Source organism: Saimiri boliviensis, chromosome 5 (assembly GCF_048565385.1).
Source record: "Saimiri boliviensis isolate mSaiBol1 chromosome 5, mSaiBol1.pri, whole genome shotgun sequence".
NCBI lineage: Eukaryota > Metazoa > Chordata > Mammalia > Primates > Cebidae > Saimiri > Saimiri boliviensis.
The window spans coordinates 48,712,432-48,732,794 of record NC_133453.1 but is presented as its reverse complement, the minus strand read 5'-3'; positions in this window follow the sequence as shown (position 1 = coordinate 48,732,794).

The window sequence follows — 20,363 nt, the reverse complement described above, 5'->3', positions numbered from 1 at the left end:
AAATTATATGGTATCATGACACGACGTCCTTTTACGTTTGACTTTTGTGGGCAAATCATAGAGTGTCACTATTTCAAAAATATTTGAGGGCTTCATCAATTTTCCAAGAGCCTCTCTTAAATTTTGACATTCAAATCGTTCCTTTCTGAAGCACTTATTGTGCCATCATCCGTGTAGATTTGTTCTTCTTCAAATGTTAATGTTAACTATTCCAGCTGCAGATTCTCATTTGTCAGAGGAGTTGCCCATGATTCAAGGGCTTCTCTAACATTACCTTCATCAGCTTCATGATTTCCTACATATTTTGCCAGATTTGCGGTTTCACGTTATAATCACTTCACCCTGATTTTGCATTGATTTGTGCTGATTGCGCATGGCATTGTTGGATATTGTATAATCAGCTAGATGAATAGAGATGAATAGAGATGGGGTGTGAGGTGGGAAAAGGAAAGAGGCTAGTTGTTACAGAGGAAGAAAGGTTTGCATGTGGGCTTGTTTATTTTTAAAAATATATTTTGGATAGCACAAGTAATATATCAATCATCTATTGCTGTATAACATACCAGCATGAAACTCAGTGGCTTAAAATAACATTTTATTTACCCATGATTCTGTGGTTGGCTAGTCGGGGCTCAACTAGAATGGATCATCTCTGCTCGGCATATGCATTCAGCTATAGTTTGCACTGAGGAACCTGAGATGGCCTCATTCACATGTCTGGCTCTTCAGCTGGGGCAACTAGAACACTGGGAATTCTCTCTTTTCCATTTTTCAGCCTCCGGGGCCTCTGCATTGGATCTGTCTAGTAAGGAAGTCAAATTTCTTACATGGTATTTCAGGGTTCTAAGAGAGTAGAAGCAAAGCTGTAGAGTTTCTTAAGGCTGTAAGGTATCTCTGGAACTCTTCCCTTGTCACCTCTACGTACTGTGGTGCAAGCAGGTCACAGGCCAAGATCAGGTTCAAGGGGATGGAAATAGACTCCATCTCGTTTTTTTTTTTTTCTTCTAGGCTGTGGTGCAGTGGCATGATCTCGGCTCACTGCAACATCCACCTCCTGGGTTCAAGCTATTCTTCTGCCTCAGCTTCCTGAGTACTTGGGACTACAGGTGTGCACCAGCATGCCTGGCATTTTTTTTTTTTTTTTCTATTTTTAAAAGACAGGGTTTCACCATATTGGCCAGGCTGGTCTCGAACTCCTGATCCTGTGATCTGCCCTCCTCTGCCTTTCCAAGTACTGGGATCACAGGTGTGAGCCAACATGCCTGGGCATTAGACTCCACTTCTTTACGAGAGAGAAGCAGTAATGTCCCATGACAAAAGAGTGAGCAGTTTGGGAGAGACTGTTGTAGCCATCTTTGAAAACAATCGCCACATGAATACATTCTTCTTTTAAAAGGCTATCACTGATAAAGTGGAGCCCCTTTTGATCACCATTTCCATTCTATTCCCTTCCTTCTCTTGTCAGGTAATAGTTGTAATGAATTTGTCGTACATTCTTTAAAAATTATATTTAAAAGTGATCAGTTCATTAGTGAATAGTTTCATGCTGTGATGCAGTTTGTTTTGTTGGATAACCTTACAGTCATGGGACCTAGGAGGACCTATGTAATGGGAACGTACAAGATGGTATGAAACTAAGTAATACACTGATACAGACTGTAAGGGCAGCAACAGTTTGTATAATGGAAAGGCAAAGACAAGTAAAGAAAGCCCTATGGATGAGTTAGAACTAGAGGTAACCCTGAACAGCCAAACTTACTTTAGTTGTCCGAAATTAAGTCTTTCCATCTGAGAGAAATCAGTGAATTTCAGTGGTCAATTCTAAAAAGAAATGTTCAAAAAAAATTATTTCTACCTACTATACATTGTGAAGTTTCTTGGAAATTAGGTAGTGGAGGTTAGACTTGATACCGTGACAGGCTCTGGAGGTTTCTGAACACATGAAAGTGATGTATTTAAGAAGGATTTGTACAGCAATAAGATGTAGGGAGGGGGTCACTTGGCTGGTGGGAAGTAAGTGCTAGCCACTGGGCATGCAAAGATGAATGATGCATATGTGTTACCCTTTACAATCTCCCACCTTAGGAGGCCAGGTAGGTAGACAAATCCTAAGGCTAGATGTACAGGTGTGGGCATAGAGAGGGAAGGACTAGCTCTACTGGAGTCCAAGAGCATGAGGGCTTTAGTCACAACAGGGTATGGTTAGGATTCAGAATCCTCTAGCTGATCACCAGCTTCCCCTAACGCCAGTTACCTCAGAGGTTTAAGTCATAGAAGCATAGAAGTCATTCCAGGAAAATACCTACTTTAGTACCAGTTAAGGAATTCATCCCTATTTCTATGTGGTTTCCTATTTTGAACCATTAGCCCATAATTTCTAGACCAGAGGCGGCTCAGTGGTCTCTTTTGTTGGCCTTTTCCATATAGGTCTGTAAAGTCATCTGGGCATTCTTGGTCTGACAGCAATAGGAGACCCGGAATGAGGTCTGTTTCCAAAACTTAACTGCTAAGATAGTGTTAATAAAGCAAAATAAAGGACTTTGTGTGATTATTCTCCTCTTAAGAAAAACTTGACGCTGGGCTTAATACCAAAGGTGGTAGGATAAAAGCATATTATTACCAGGTTAAAATGAATGATGCAGAAAGAAAGGTGGAGTTGAAAGCTCACCTGATCATGTCTGGGTTAACTCTACATTGAGTCATTGAATCCTGCAGTGAGTATGGATAGAGTGAGGGTGCAGTTTGCAGAAAGCCTGAGCGTCTTGCCTTGTTTTCTCAGGCAATGGAGAGGAAGCAAGTGTTTTACTTTCACTGGAAATATTAGTGTTGAAAAGCATATGATGATATGATTCGAATCTCTTCCAACCAAAGTCCTTGTATATCAATGATGTCAGTAAGAAACAGAGAAATATATAAGGAAGTCCTACGTAAATGAGTGATGAAGCGTAAATAATGTGTGGTGTTTACATATAAAGTAGATTCTACCCACTTGCCATGTGCTGTCATTTAGGAACTCGAAGATTTTTGGAAACTTTAGAGGAGCTTACATTTTCAAGGCTTTCTCTGGCTCTTGGGTTTAAATAAGTGTTTCTCTATGTGCCATATCTGTACTTCTATACCTGCCCCATTGTAAACTCCGACCCCTTCTTTAAGTATCATACAATCTACTCACATGAAGTATTTACAAGTGTAGTAGATATTAATGAAGTTTTAGAGTCACAGTTAGGAAGATTTCTGACATCTTGCTGGTTTCTCTCCTAGTTTTCTTTCTTCTGTGTTCTTCTTACCTCCACTCCCTATATCATGAAGAGAAATATTACTCAAACCCTGGACATTAGGTTTATCTTCTATGCCAAGAAGATACATTACTGTCATCACAAAAAAACATATCCTCCCTTTCTAAGAATAATTCTGGTGCTCTGGTGCCAGTTGACTCCAGTTAACTATTTTTTTACTTTTTTTTTTTGGCAAGAACTCAGGGAGGAAGACACGTTAGAACATGGTTACTTCATCATTCATTCATTCCACAAATACTATTGAATGACTATCAAGTGCTGGGAATATAGCAGTGGTCAAGAGACAAAGCCCCTGTTCTTATGGAGCATATATTTTTGTGGGTGATATTGGAAACAGATAATAAATAAAAAGCAACGTAACATGAGTTGAGGATGCTATCTTAGGGTGGTCAAAGAAGTCCTCTCTGAAGCAGGGCCATTTGAGCAGAGATATGTTGCAGGAATCTAGAATAGAAGAAAGGGCTTTCTTCTGTACTAATCTGTTGTTTTTAACATTGTGATATAGTTTTAGTTGTGCACATGGGCATCCAACTAAAGACAACACTTCTCAACTTTTCTTTGAGCTGGGTATGGACATTTTACTGAATTCTGTTCAGTAGATGTGAGAAGGGATATGGGCCCCTTCCAAATGCTGCTCTTCAAAGAATTAGTTGTGTGCCCTGTTGATTCTTTATCTTCTTTTCCCCCTTATCATTATTATTTTTTTTAAGGAGATGTCAAAAGCTGACTCTGGGCACAGAAATAGAAACCGCTGACTTGATGACTGAAGACGGCAGCTCTTCCTGCTCTCTCACTCTTGTCCCCACATCTCTGTCTCCCGCCACCTTTTCTCATTGCCCTTGATAAACAGAGTAACTGTGAAGAGTATGGACTCTCAAACCGGACTTCCCAGTTTCTCATTCCAGCAAGGTGGTATGACCTTGGACAAACTGCTTTTCCTTTGTAGGCCCCAGGTTCTTATTATAAAATGAGGATAATAATAATTCTTATTATAAAGGGTTGTTACAAAGATTAAATGAGTTAATATTTGTGAAATATTTAGACCAGTGCCTGGAACAGGTAAGCAGCCTATGTGTTAAATACATAAATTAAATAAAAACCCTTACTAATATAACTATTTAGTTCAGCCTCATGTCTTTGAAGATGTGACTTTATTTCTCTTCAAAATATATTGATATCTTGTGTTACATGTGCCATAGTCAAAATTAATACCTCTTCTGCTGTCTCTGTCTGCCCTGTTCATTCACACAGTACTATGTGGCATACCTTGGGGAAGTACATGGGGGTGCCTTGGCCTTTCTTCCACATAAGTTAATCAACGGCTTTAAGTGAGTTGTTATATGCTCACTTAGAATTTTAGACAATTTTAAATAAATATAAATCAAGGTCTCCATCCTGGAGAAGTTCAGAGTCTTACAGGAAAAGCAAGATTTACGCACAAGAAACAATTGGAAGACAATACAAAGCAGTACTTAGTGAAGTGTTGAAGGTGTCCTTTTTTAGTTTCAGGAAACCACTTAAGATCACAATAACCCTTAGTTTTTGCTTTTCATTGCAGATCCCTAAAGCAAACAGGACTTGAGGCAAATTGCTTTAAATTAAAAGGATAGTTTAATAATAACGCTGTTGTTATAATACAGTGTTTTTCACGTATGATGTCTTGAGATACTGTGAGACCTTGGAAAATAATGCTTGAAGGAAGTGGGCGGATATCTATTGTTTTTCCATGACCAAACTGATACTTAGGGGAAGTCCAGGGCTCTGTAAAGAACAGTGAGATGAGCAGATAGATATAATACGATCTTCCTTCCCCAGCTAGAGACAGCATTTCCACTCTCCTCCTCAGTGTTCCTTTCCCTCTCCCGTGACACCTAACTGCTGTTTATTGAATCTTAAATCTCTCCTATGAAGGAGATTCTAGAGATTCCTTTGGTCACATGTTTCAGAGTTTGATAAGCCTTATTTTGAAATTGTTAACTTTGAGGTCTATTTTGTGAATTTGCTCTTTGAAATTTCTTGATAGATATGGATGTCAAGAAGTCATACTTGAAACAATCAAGCCCATAAAAGCCAAGGACAACAACAGAAATGTGTTACCGTGTCTGAAAAAAAAGTTACATTAATTTGAAAGCATTAGAGAAAAAAAATTCTAAAACCATTTTGGTAACCAAGTCTGGTATATGTCAGGAAGTTCTTCATAGATAATTTAAATCCTTATCATAGCAGTATAAAACTGTTTCCTCTCACACTGCTGTTTTCTGAGTTAATCAGTAGCCATATAATGGACTTTTTAAATGAATTACCTATTACCATTTTTCTGTAATTACTACATATTCATATTAAAATTTAGGATTTCTGGTTAAATCAAAGCTATATTTGTATAGAACCCATTGCTTATAAATAACTTTGTATCAAAAATATTTTGGCAATGCAACTTGTTTCGGCAATAAAATATTTTTGTAGGTGCATAATGGTGGTAGCTAGAAGCATTTGCCTGGTGGTTTATACTTAGAAAGTACTTGACCTATCTTGAATTATCTCTGAATGCTAAAAATGTGTGATTCCAAATTCCTTTCTCTCTGGGCTTACATTTGTTGGCTTCAAAGAACTGTTGTGTTAGTGGAAACTGTGGCTCTATTCCAGTTGAAAAAAATAAATAAATATTGAGCGAGCCAGAAATCCAGGTAACAAGCAGAGGTGACAAGAGCAGAGGGAATAAGGGTTTGGCTGACTGTCCTCGTGTGCCTGACTGCTTCATTAAAACATATTTTCAGTATCTCTTCCTAAAACAATTATGGGCTGTTGCACAGGCACAGTCATCGTATTAGGGCTGATTAACACAAAACATGATGGAATTTATTATAGTGCGAAAGGAATTTAGTGTCTTTGGGGCTTACTTTCCTCACCTGTAAAGCTGGTCTCTGATTTCGAAGGCCTTTTCCAGTGATATTATTTTGTGATTTAATGAACGCTTTAACACATTATTTGCAGAGTCATTTTGTTAGTATTAGCTCACATTTTCAACTCTAAAAACACAAACAAACAACACAGCATTTTTTGGTCACTAGATTTCATCTCTTCCCATAGCCGAGGTAGTTTGACAAAGTGTGGTGTTTCAGTGGACTGAAATCAAAAGACCTGAACTAGATCTTTGGCTCTAACACTAACTGGATGACATTGAACACTCAGCCTTGTGGGCACTGGCTTTCCTTATTTATAATATGAAAAGTCTGACTGCATGATCTAATTCAATTCAACAAACAGGCATTAATTGTTTCCTGCATTTAAGATTCTTTAATAGGACGTGAGGATGAGGATGAAGTTGAGGAAATACAAATTAAAGGCATGGAGAAGCTCTTAATGAAATACACGGCCAGCGGGAGAAAAAGACAGAGTTAAACATTATAATAGAAATAAACCAAAGTTGCAGGAGCACAAAGGAGGCAATGAATAAACGTCTAAGTTTTCAAGTATTATGAAAGATAATGTTAACCTATAACAGAAGAGCCCTTCAGGGAAAGATGTATTTGGCCTGCATTTTAGACACTGTAGCTAGTGGATATAGTTCATTGCAGCAGCTACTTAAAACCACAATCTACTATGGTGATTAGGCACGTCCATCTCTTGATGCTAATTTCACTCCTCTGCAGGGTGTAAGAGAAATGAAAATGTGGGAAGATCAAGTTTTTCCAGTTCAGGGATTGACCTTTAAAAGAATCAGGGCAGAGAGAGGGTAATGTCAGTAGAGAAAACGCGTAAATATCCCTGACATAAGATTGGACTAATTAAGTTTAAATGGGAGGGAGCCTGATCTAAATTAGAGAAAAATATTATCTGAATTATAGGATCTTTCTTTCAAAAAATGCAATGTAATTGTATTATGTTCAAGTATATGTGGTAAGTTGAACTAATTGCTAGAAAAGCATTTCTATTTTTTTAAGTGTTATCGGAATCTTCTTTTAATGAATAGATAAATTTGGATTCAAGAGGACTATCCTTTGCGATGCATATAATTTATGTGTTAATATGTTTGAAATAAAATGGCTAGTCAAGCTCTTTAAATTTTGTTCATGCTGCTACTTTGTTTAGTGACCCCGTTTTTATATAAATAGTTCAGAGGTAAACTCAAGTCCAAGGTGGTTCTAGTTTTCAAAACTTTGTTACAAATTAATGGGCTCTGATTGAATGCTGTCTCACTCAGGTTCTTATGTGCTAGAAAGGGTGCAACTTTTTGAAAATCAGATCTGGAACTGTTATCTCTAAAAAATTGTTGCAAAGTCAAATCCAAAAGAGAGACCAGCTAGTGGTTTCAGGCTGTCATATGCCATGACATAGTAAGAGACATGACTGATGAGGTTCTGGAGGCTCTTTTTGGACACAAATATATTGATCATGGTTGGAAGATGGAAGTTAAACAAAGAGGTCAGGAGAGTTCACAGTGTCTTCTCAAGCTTAGCAGGTAGGAAGGAGGTCAGATCCAGGCAAGAACTTAGGGCAAGCTGAGATGACAAAAGTTTAAAAGAAATCCTGAAAGAGGAAGCAGTCTGGATGCAGGAGCAGCCAGGAGCAAGGAGATACTGGGTGGTTTTCTTGAAGGGCATTTGAAACATGGGAAACACCATGTGAAATTCTAGGGTCAGTTTTTGAACTAATCACCCTGATATTCATAATGCCAGGAATTGTCGTGAGCTGATCTTTGACTGCCTCTCAGAGTAACATGGTCTAAAATACCCAAATCTCCAGTATATAGGTCCAGAAATGTAATATTATCCCCTCATTCTTAGATAAGATTTGAAGAAAATTAACTCACATTACTGAAATTTGCAGGAGAGCAATATACGAATCCAAGTATCTGTGTATTAATTAATAAAGAGAGAGCTACTTGATATAGCAAACCACAGTGGCCATTTTGGAAGCTTAGTAAATGCTGAGATGACATAAAAGAAGATAGGTATTCCTGAGAAATGTTTTATTGAGGTGAGGGTAACGTTATATACTGATCTTTCATATTTTGGGTACATTATGCCTTGCCATGGGGGTTTCATGAATCCATAGAGAAATGAAAAAAATAAATACAGTGTACTTACCATAAAACTAAATGTATTTAACTTAGAAGAATGAGCTTTATTTTGTGATTATGTCATTGTTATTACTGATAACAAAATATTTGTTTTAAGACATTATAGTACAATTTTTGTAAATTATTTTTACCTTGCAGAATGAAAATACTGGCAACCCTATCGGGTCCCAATTTTTCCTTTTTTGGAGTGTGATTTATGGTTCCATGAAATGTGAAAGTCAGAGAACCACTGGCTTAGAAAATTTAAATAAGATCTGTATACCAATGGTTTTCATTTATTCACCCACAGAGAGAAATGCATTATCATTTCAAAAAGTACATGCACACTCAGGCATACATGAATTATGTAAATATTTATAACAGAAACAGGAGTTTCACAAAACAATACTTAATCTTACCTCATTCAATGTACTCTGATGTATTTCATTTTACTTGTTAAAAATGTCAGTTGCTATTAAGTAATTTGATTTCATGACCTACTCATGAGTCATAACCCACAATTTGAAAAACACTGCTGTGGACTCAGTTCTCTCTGCCCAGGATGTAGCTGAATAAACACTGACAGGTGTTTCCTTTTTGGATCTCCTTTTCTCGATTCCACACAGACCATATCCCTCCTGGTGCACATTTGTTGCGCTGGATGGGTTACAATACAATTGATTAAATACAAACTTTCTATATGTTAGCTGTAATTCTGTCCTTAAGATATACCCTTGTCACCTTGTTTAGTTTAAGAAATATTCTCTACTTTGTTTCGATTTAGAAGTCACTTTGGTCTTACTTTTACAAAGCGAGAAAGTCCCCTGGTCTTATTAGCCCCATTGACAAAATACTTATTACCTTAAGTTATTATGTAGACGACCAATTCACACTCATTTTAATTAATTTTTTTTAGCTTCAATTGCAGAGCATGACATTTTAGTTACTGATCAATTTTGAGATTTGGGTAGGGACAGGAGAGAACATCTTGCTCCAGCCCTTGGCCACTGACCAAGCAATAGAAGATAACTAGAGGGGCCAGAGGAAAGGAAAAATGGCAACTAAAGTGAATTAAATTAATGATAAAGTTAAAATGTGAACATGTACATTACATAGGTTAAACTTGGCACTGGAGTAATGAAGAACAGAATATATGCCATGTATGTTTTGGAGTATTATTTTATTTTGGACCATAGGGTTGATGTCAGTGCAGTGGTGTCATGTGCTTGTTGAGTGTGGGCTGTGGTGCCGGACTGTCTGGGAAAAGGTCCACACATTAAGGTCCCATTTTAAGATAAAGGGACTAAGGCTTACAAAGGTTAAGTGACCTTGTGCAAGTCTCTTAACCTCTCTGAGATTTAGCTATAAAATGAGTTATAAAATGAGAAACATTAAGAGTACCTACTTGGGGCCGGGCGTGGTGGCTCAAGCCTGTAATCCCAGCACTTTGGGAGGCCGAGGCGGGTGGATCACAAGGTCAAGAGATCGAGACCATCCTGGTCAACATGGTGAAACCCCGTCTCTACTAAAAATACAAAAAATTAGCTGAGCATGGTGGTGCATGCCTGTAATCCCAGCTACTCAGGAGGCTGAGGCAGGAGAATTGCCTGAACCCAGGAGGCGGAGGTTGCGGTGAGCCGAGATTGCGCCATTGCACTCCAGCCTGGGTAACAAGAGCGAAGTTCCATCTCAAAAGAAAAAAAAAAAAAAGAGTACCTACTTGATAGGGTTGGTCTGAGAATTAAATTAGTTCTATATGTAATATATTTAGTTAATGCCTTGCATGTGGTAAAAACTCAATGCATTTTAGTCATTATTCGGATCATCTTACAGCTAGTGGTTTACAGGCTGGGATTTAGAGTCAGTTACCTTTATTTAAGTTCCAGCTTCCTTACTTACTAGTTGTATAATATTGAGAAAATTACTTAATCTTTTGAAGCCTCATTTTTCTTATTAAAAAACTGTGCTTATAATAATACTCACTGTGGTGTTAATGTTTCATAGACTTAATGACACCACAGAGTGCCTGTTACATACAGCTCAGGAAACACTAGTCAGCCAGCCAGAATTACCTATGCTACCTCATTTTGCATGTATTCACTTAATATAGTCTTTCTACTGTATATTTAATAATTGAGATCTTGATTTATACATCAGAGGTCTTGGATAAAATACAATTTAATTGCTGTTTATCTTTATATCTTCCTAACAGGGACAACATTCTACCCTCAAAGAATCAAACAAACGTGAAACTTTAAATAAAGTTGCAGCATTCATTCCAATTCAATAACTGTCCTTTTGAATTTCCATTATGTGCTAAGTACTGTGTCCTATAAGGCATATTTCCACCTGGCAAAGGTTGAAGGAAAGCCAAATTTAAAAGGCTACTATAATTAGAACTTTTGCTAACGGCACTTAAACTGATTAATGTCCAATGGGACCCACTCTACTAAAGCATATTTTTGAGGCAGTTATACATTTATATTAAATTAAACATTGGTTGAATGAATGAGCTTATGTATCAGTGTCTCCATGTGGTTCTTGGAGTTAATTTTGTAATGATATAGCCAGTGCCGCTGAGGGCATCTCCCTTGCTGTTTTCTCTGCCTGGAGTTCTTCCTATTCATTCTCACATGGATGGCTTTTTTCCCCTCATTATTCAGCACCGTCTTCCCTGGCCATTCTACCTAATAGAAGTCCCATCCTCAGTCTTTCTCTCCCTGAACACCCTGTTGCATGTTCTTCACATACCACTCTGTAGTTGAAATAACACTGACTGTGAGCTAGCTCTTTGCCTGCGTTACTCACTAGATCTAAAGCTCCAGGAAGGCAGGGATTTTGTCTATATTTTCCACGGTTTGTATTATGTTTCTATGATTTGTAACAAATTACCATAAACTTAGCAGTTTAAAACAACGTGTATTTATTTATCTCACAATTTGTGTGTGGGTCAGGACTTCAGGGTTAGATTTGCTGGGTTTCACTAGGGTTAGCTCAGGGTTTCATCAGGTAGATATCAAGGTGTTGGCTAGGTGGCAATATCATCTAAGTCGTGGAATCCTCCTCTGAGGTCATTCAGGATGTTGGCATGTTTCAATTTCTTGTGGCTGTAGAACTAACATCCTCTTTTCCTTGCTGGCTGTCAATCAGGGTGATGGGGAGTGCTCTTAGTTCCTAGAGACTACCCAAGGTTCTAGATACGAGACATTCTTACAACATGGCAGTTTATTTTTTCAAGGCCAGCAGTCTAGACTCTCTTTTAGGTGTTTGCCTGATTAGGCCAGACCCACCCAGGGTAAATTCCTTGTAATTAACTCAAAGTCAACTGATTTGAGACCTTAATTACATCTGCAACATATCTTCACTGTTGTTACTTAATGTCATGTAATTGCAGGAGTGATATCTCATCATATTCACAGGTGTCAGCACACTCAAGAGATAAGGATTTATACGGGGCAGGTAGACCATGAGTGAGGGTCCTGGAGGCCACCTTATAATTCTGCCTACCCACTGTTGTAGCCCATTTAAATCACAGTAAGTATTGAAACACATATTTGAAAATGAATGAACGAATGAATGAATGAATGAATGAATGTCAATGAAATAAGTAAGAACTGAGGAATCAGTGAGGAATGTAAATAAACCACTGGCTGTGTTGAGATGTATGTTGAATATCCTATGTTGAGTTCAAAACAATCTTGTGCTTGGATTATCTACTTAATTCACTTTCCTTCCTGAGGGACTTGAAACTTACACAGTGTAAAGTGGAATCAAGCAGTATTTGTTGCATTACATTAGCAAAGTTTCTGTAGTATAGTCTTCATTAACATTTCTAACCACCAGTCTTATGCAGAGGAAGTTGTTAAAACTAAGGATACTAGAATGGCTTGTATATGAAAGCCCAGTTTATATTAGCAAATCAGGAATAATTGATGTTAGAACTTGGACTATTGTTGCCTGTCACTGGACATTTAATATTCTACTGTGGCTGGGTGCCGTGGCTCACGCCTGTAATCCCAGCACTTTGGGAGGCTGAGGTGGACGAATCACAAGGTCAAGAGATCAAGACCATCCTGGCCGATATGGTGAAACCCCGTTTCTACTAAAAATACAAAAATTAGCTGGGCATGGTGGTGTGAACCTGTAGTCCCAGCTTCTCAGGAGGCTGAGGCAGGAGAATTGCTTGAACTTGGGAGGTGGAGGTTGGGGTGAGCCCAGATTGTGCCACTGCACTCCAGCCTGGGCAACAGAGCAAGACTCCCTTGCCTCAAAAAACAAACAAACAAACAAACAAACAATTCCACTGTTTTCCCAAAACCAGAGAGAAGGAAGGAGGCATTTTAATTTCTAGGAGAAATAATACAAAGTTAGGTTCAGAAAAATGTTTTTCTGACTGTAGTTAAGATACTGCTTTGTGGAATGACCCTCTAAAGGAAATGTAGGCACTCCTATCACTTGAGATATAAGAAACTACAGGGATGAGACAGCCATAGGATAGTGTATTAGGCTGTGCTAGCTGCCATAACAAAATACTACAGACTGAGTGGCTTAAACAACTGACGTTTATTTTCTCACAGTTCTGGAGGCTTTAAGTCCATGATCAAGGTGCCAGCAAATCCTGTTCCTAGTGAAGGTCTCTTTCTGACTTGTATATGGCTGCCTTCCTGCTCCTAGTGAAGGTCTTCCTGACTTGCATATGGCCGCCTTCTCACTCTGTCCTCTCGAAGCCTTTCTTTGGTGCACACACGTGGAGAAAGCTGTGCTCTCTCTTCCTCTTCTTTATAAGGATGTCAATCCTACTAGAATAGGACCTCACTTAAGGTTAAATGATTAGGACCTTGTTCAGCCTTATTATTCTTGTGGGCCTAATCTCCAAGTACAGTCACATTAGGGCTTCAATGTGTCAATTTTGAGGGGACATAGTTGAGTCCATGGCAGAAAGCTTAGAGAGTTATGAGGAACAAAGGAACCTTTGAAAGGGAAGAGAGCTAGTTTAGCAGAGGGAGTAGGATTTCAGGCTTTCGTGTTGGATCACTTGCATTTGAATTCCAGCTTCATCTCTTGCTTGCATCAAGGGCAAATCCAACTTTTATGGGGCCCAGGACTTAGACAATTTTAGAAACCCTCTTTAAGATAGAGAATATAAAGTTAAGTACAGAGTCTTGGAAAGGGGCTTATGCAAATAAGGGCCTCAGAAGCTTAAACTTAATTAATTTCTCAGTAAGTTCACCTCTATTTGCCATAGACCTAAGGAAATTACCACATCTATCTTAGCCTCAGTTTTCTCAACTATACAATGGAGATAATTATTGTAAATCACAGGGATGTTGAAAGGATTAGATTAAATGATCCCTACCAAGTTCTCCTGGCTATTATTATTGCTACCTTTATTATTATTGTCACCATCATTATCATTATTCAGCCCTTTCATTTTACAGATGATTAAATAGGCAAAAAACTTATATAACTTGCCCTACATCATATAACTAGTGGAGTGGGATGCTGGGACAGAGTCACCCCTCCTTACTCCTGGTCTACACTCCACAGATCTATAGAGACAGCTTTTCGTACCCTTTCCCCAGTGTTCACACCCCTGAAGAGTATGTTGGCATAATAGCATAATCTTCACCTATAATATTTACTCTATAGCTATGAAAAAATGAAAGAAGTCTAAAAAGCAGATACTAATTTGGTTGAATTTAACCTTCTCTTTTTAATATACAATAAATGGGGATAAGGTCAATGAAATAAAAATCTGTAATCATTAAATACACATTCTCATCATTTGTGGAAATTTCTAATTGGAAAGCTTGGCTTCCATCTTCATTTGGAGGGAGTGATGACTCGGAAACAAAGACGTTTTTGTGTTACCTCACGAGTGATTCTCAAGGTCCCATGTGTGAATTCTGTTAGGGACATTAGAAGACTTTCCTGGGAAAGGTCTGAGGAGTCAGTCCCAGGGGCTCTAGTCGGCCCCTAGAAAATGTGCACCAGATGACAGAACTCGCCTCTTTTTTTGCTCCCGTGGCTCCACGTACGTGAAAATCTTTTCATGCTATCTTGTTTTTGGCAAAACTCTGTGTCTCAGAGCTGATTTTAACACTTTTAATGTACAGTTAATGTTGATTCCAATGTACCTAAACATTTTTTTCTCTATGACCCACTGCATATATTTTGGCTTGCTCATCAGGCCTTCGCAACCTAAATATGACTAGTATTAGATCCAAAGATGCTGGTACAGTGTGAAGAATAAATAATGTTTGACTCAGGGCTTTAAATCTTTCACTTCTAAGTCTGAAGGAAAATAATACCATCTTGTAATAAACATTTTCTAATTTACTTCATTTTCAAATATGGCACCACTATAGAATTTTTGTGAAACCATCAAAACAAACCATGTAGCAATCTAATAGAATCTATACATGTGTGTGGCATAGACCAGCATGAGGCTTTCTGACTCTGCTACTGACTACAATAAGCATGGTTAAATTATTTAACCTGCAATTCTTACTTATATCAAATAATAACATTATATCAAATAAAAACAAATCAAATAAAAATTTATATCAAATAATAACATGAGGTTTTTGAAGTTCCTAGAGGAAAAAAATGTCATGTATTGACAAGATGGTTATGAATATTTTATGGTTGTTATTATTATTATTAATATACCTATCAGAAATAATGTTGTATAGCTAGAAACCAGTGTTAATGTTTGCCTGCAGGATCTCCATGCGGACGCTCCTGGTTCATTCATCTACCAGATCTGCTAATTGTTAAACAGGCATGGGGATATACTAAAACAGAACAATTAGTAAAACTACAGGGACAGCCAAGCACATTTGTCAAGGAGACTGCCCATTCTCTTTTTTATCCTTTAAGGTGGGCAATGGAGATGCCGATGGGCTCTTCCTCTGAGCTCTGCCCCTTGGCCTGGCCTCTTGCCGGCAGGCCCTCTGCTCTGCTGGTTTCTGGCAACCACACCTTTCCCCTGCAGTTTCAGTCTCACATCTCTATTGGCACCGAGTCCAGTTTTTCAAACTTACTAGAGATGCCTACTGGCATCAGGGCTCAACTCATCTGTTGAGCTTGAGTTAAGAGAGTTATAAAATTTTGAATTCTTAGCAGACACTGAGGTGAAAACACCCGATCATGAGGACTACCAGTCTTTTCTTCATCAAGTCTTTTCGTATCACGTCAAAAGACAAAGAATGATTTCTTGGTCAGTAAAACATCAACACAAGATTTTATGTGGACATGGATCCAAATGTTATCTTCTACTGAGGCTCCTCATTTGACATCCATCACCATGTTAGCTTGTGTGCTGCTATTTGCCAGCAAAGGATTGTTTACTTCTTAATGTTTCTAAGCAGCATAGTGGATCCAGGAGCATTATTTTCTCAGAACTGGATTTGAGACAGTGATTCTCAGCCGTATCATTTATTCAACAAACTTGTACTAGGCACTGTTCTAGGTGCTTGGGATAAATCAGTTAACAAGACAGACCCTTCTCCCTCCAAAAAGTTCCTGCCCTTATGGTACTTATTTTCCATTTAACATACATATATAAAAATACAGGTGGATTTCTATACTACAGATATCCCAGTGTTTTGCTTTTGGGATGCAGCAGTTTGTGTTGCACAGGAAGTGGGGTTCCTCCCAAGAAAAGGAACACTACGTTGCAGGCTAGCTTTTCAAACAGGATTGGCTTTGGCAGGCTTCTCTTAAAATATGAGTGTGAAGTAACTTCTCTGCTTCTACGGAATACTAGTGTGATACGCCTTTCATCTCTAGCAGGGTTGTGTCACTGGTGAAGAAATGCTGCAGTCCCAGTGCAGGTTTGCATAAGCAAGATGTAGTCAGTGCTAGCCAGAGTCACCATGTAGGGCTTTCATTTATTTACCTTTTGACAAGGCAGAGTTCAAAAACAGCTTTAAAAAAGTTCACTGTCACATTTCTACAAGTACTAACTACTGTATTACTATTTTCAGTGGTAAGAATAAGAAGTTCAGGAATAGACTTTAGACAAAACATAGAGAATTGATTGTCATTGCTTAGGAGAATTGGAAAGTAAATATGCTTGAATTAAAAGAAAACTATTATCAAACACAAGCACCTACCTTGCTGATCCATGTCCTTGTGTGTGTGCGTATTTTAGGAACAGAGGAAATGTGAGTTGTGAGTGGGGGGAAACGTAAGGTATCCCCTGGCTTCAGAACCAGTCATCTTTTAGATGCCTCACAAATGCACAAGATGGTCCCTGGGCTGGATTTTTAAATCTCTGAATTAGCTGAAACAGTTGTAAAATCACAGGGAGCCAGACAGTTTACAATCAACTGCAAATCAAAGGAGCCTCCTATATGTTGTTTGTTCTAGCAGGCACAGGGAATGTATTGAACTTGCGAAATGTGCTTTTCATATCCCTGTGATTACAACCTCCTACCTTCCCAAACTTCATTTTCCCTTCTTACCCCAGAATCAGAGAGAGTTACAATCTTCAGCACCAGGAGCATCTAGGAGGTGGCTTTCAAGACAGGGTGATGGCTCATTGAGCGCACCTGGGCTGTGTTCCTAGTTAGATCCTATACCCAGTCCTGACATCAGAACTGATTTCTGTCAGCTCTAATGTGCCTGAAAAATTTCTTTCAAGGCAGTTTCCTCTTCTAACACATCCCCGGGGAATTTCCCCTAGAGGGTGTGAGGCAACATTAGATTGTGACTATGATAAGATATTCCTGGGTTGGAAGAGTTTTGTATGAAAAGCAGCATATTACATCTGTTGTTTTCTTTATATAGGGTATATTTCACACGGAATGATACTGGAACACAACCCAGGACTCTGTCTTGACTCCCCTGCAGTCTTGTACTTCCTCCTCCTCAGTGACGGCAGATCCCGAAACACTTAGTGACATATGGTAGCCTATCTGTGAAGTATGCTGAATAGTACATTTGCTTTCTGACTCTGGAGTATTGTGTTTCATTTTGGGCATCATATTTTTTAAAGGAGTATTGACAAACTGGAACTCAGCCACCAGAAATCTTTTTGGAACAAGGTAGGAGAAAAATATAACTACATTCATGTCTGCGTAACTAGTACCAGTACAGAAAAGAGCCATACAAAATGGCGAAGAGTCTGCAAAGTGCCATGAGAAGCCCTGAAAGAAACTGGAGATGTTCAGCCTAGCGGGATCAATTATTATTATTATTATTATTATTATTATTATTATTATTATTTGGAGGAGGGTAGTGGCAAGGATTCAACTGTTGGAAAGGCTGTCATGTGGAAATGCAAATGATTATTTTTCTTTTTCCATGCAGTTCCAGTCAGCAGAACTAGAATCAATATGTGGGATTCACGAGTAAACAGATTTTTATTCTATATAAGGAAGGTCATTCTGTTTATTAGTTTTGCAATGGTGGACTGTATGTCTGCAAGCAAAAGCTGCAAGACCTTATAGAAGAAATTCCTGCATGGAGTTAGTAGTTGAACCAGACCTGTAAAGATTCCTTGTAATTCAAATTTTCTGAATCAAGAGTTTCTTGTTCTATTTTCATTTTGACAGAGGATTGATAGAGGCTTGAAAGTCTCTTTCTTCCTACATTCCTTAATATGATAGTTGAACCAATTATATGGCTGTAATGAAGTTGGTCTATGTCTTTTTAACTTTTTTTAGTTATTTTCTCTGTTGGAGTACATAATCCTATATGAAGGAAAACTGACAACATTAACTAGTTATCCACGGCTCCTCACTGTTGCCTAAAAAACCTCCTAAAAATCTGACCTGAGCTTGGGCATCTTGTTACCTTCTTGTTTGCAGAGCTAACCCGTGGATTTTGCCTACCTAGTATCTATTCCCATAACCTCTGGTAACAGCACCCTCATTTTTCTTTGGGAGACAATGCCTCCCCGATTGCAGGCTGTTTTGTGGATAAAGAATCTTCGCCTCTCCCAGGTTAAGGGGTGAGAACTGACACATGGCCAACTGTTTCTCTCTTTGAATTTGAATGTTGAGTGTTATGACACAGGACAAAGAAAAGTTGGAGCTGATTGTGTCACTACAACTCCAAGAAGGGAATGCCCTTCAATTCCTGTTTGCTAGGTTCACATGCAGATGGCAAATAGATCTCACAAGTTGTGTATGTTTGTTATGTAGCCATATTGCTTGATTGTTAGATGAGGAACTTCTGTCAAGATTTGGAATGTGTGACCTTGTATGTTTTCAGTGAGAAGGGAAAATGCAGTGTGTACAATTAAGCATCTTTTGGAAAGATATTTCCATGGGTTCATTTAACTCGAGGCCTAAGGGTGTGAGAATTCCTGCTTCCTGAAGTGTTGGAAAGTTAAGGTCAAATGCTGGGTGTGTTTCAAGTTCTGAGACAATACCAGCCGATTTCAAAGCTGGTGTTTGTGTGTGCGTGCATATGTGTGTGTACAGAGCTGGGGAGGAAAAGCAGCCTCTAAAACTTTGCTTTGAAAGATGCCAAAACACTGAGCCACGTATTTGTACGAGAGAGATCTGTGTGTTTGGATGAAACCTGCCTCTTTTATAAACACAAGGCACAGAGAGGCCTGCCTCCTCTTGCCCTGCTTTTGAACTTTTGTTCACGTTAGCAATTTCCCTCACCTTGACTCTTGAACTTCCCTTTGTAGTGAAATTCACAAGTACTGTGAACTGGCAAGAAACTGATGGAAAGAAAGGGTGTGCTGGACTAAATTGCATTTTTCCTGAACACTCTGAAATATCAGGAAGTATGGAATATGAGTCATCACTTTCTGTTGGAAACTTCATGACCTTTACAGAGTAGGTCAAATTCCTCCCAAGCTGTGCTGCTTCACACCCCAGTGCATGACAGTAAAAGGGCAAATCCGAGGGAGGCAGAAGCATATTCATATTTTTTCTTGCAATCTGTTACACATTATCGTTGTTTGACACACTTTGCTTCCCATGACAGTACTAATGGTGGAAACTAAGGTCACGTGTGAGAGAGACTTGCCTGGTCTACCTGGTGTGACTGTTTAAAAACTAAGTTTGGATAAACCCAGAGCCTGCTGGAATTAGGGCAGTACTGAAGGAGAGAGCATTCCGTTGAGGATTTGGGGAAATAACTGAGGTAAAGGGGAAATCCCTGAGGGAAGAAGGCCGCATTCCAAATTGCGAATCCCAGCCACCTTGCACACTTGCATTTGATGTTATGTACCAGGACAAAACCGAAAAAAGTACTGCAACAGTGTTCTGGCCAGGTGGCCCTTTGTAGAGGGTTATACAGTTCTACAACTCTGTCCTCAGGGCATTACCATTTTGACCAACGATATCAATAGAGAAGAACAGCAACTATCAAGAAAAGTTTATGTTGCATACATTATACTCCTAAGAATCCAGGAATCGAGGGTGTGGTATAAGGGAGCAGGCTGGGAAAGGTCACTGGAAAATCAGCAACTTTTAGTTGAAGTATTCTGCCATTTGAAGACCTTGCCCATGGAAGAACCCAACTATGCCAGCACCCTTTTTAATTCTATAGGAATATTTTGTCTTCCTAAAATCATTCAGAAACAAGGAAGTCTACACAGTAAATTTTTCTTTTATTTATTTATTTATTTTTGAGACAGAGTCTTGCTCTGTTGCCCAGGCTGAAGTGCAGTGAGTGGTGTTATCTCAGCACACTGCAACCTCTGCCTCCTAGGTTCAATCGATTCTCCTGCCTCAGTTCCCTGAGTAGCTGGGATTGCAGGTGCCCACCACTGCTGTCTAATTTTTGTATTTTTAGTAGAGATGGGGTTTGGCTGGTCTCGAACCCCTGACCTCAAATGATCTGCCCGCCTCAGCCTCCCAAAGTGCTGGGATTACAGGCGTAAGCCACTGTGCCCGGCCATAGTAAATTTTTCTTATCTAAAACAAATACTTTTAATGCCTCTTTTTACTTTAACCATTTTTTTTGTTTTTTTTTTTTTTTTCTTAAGACAGGGTCTCACTCTGTTGCCCAGGCTAGAGTGCAGTGGCATGATCTTG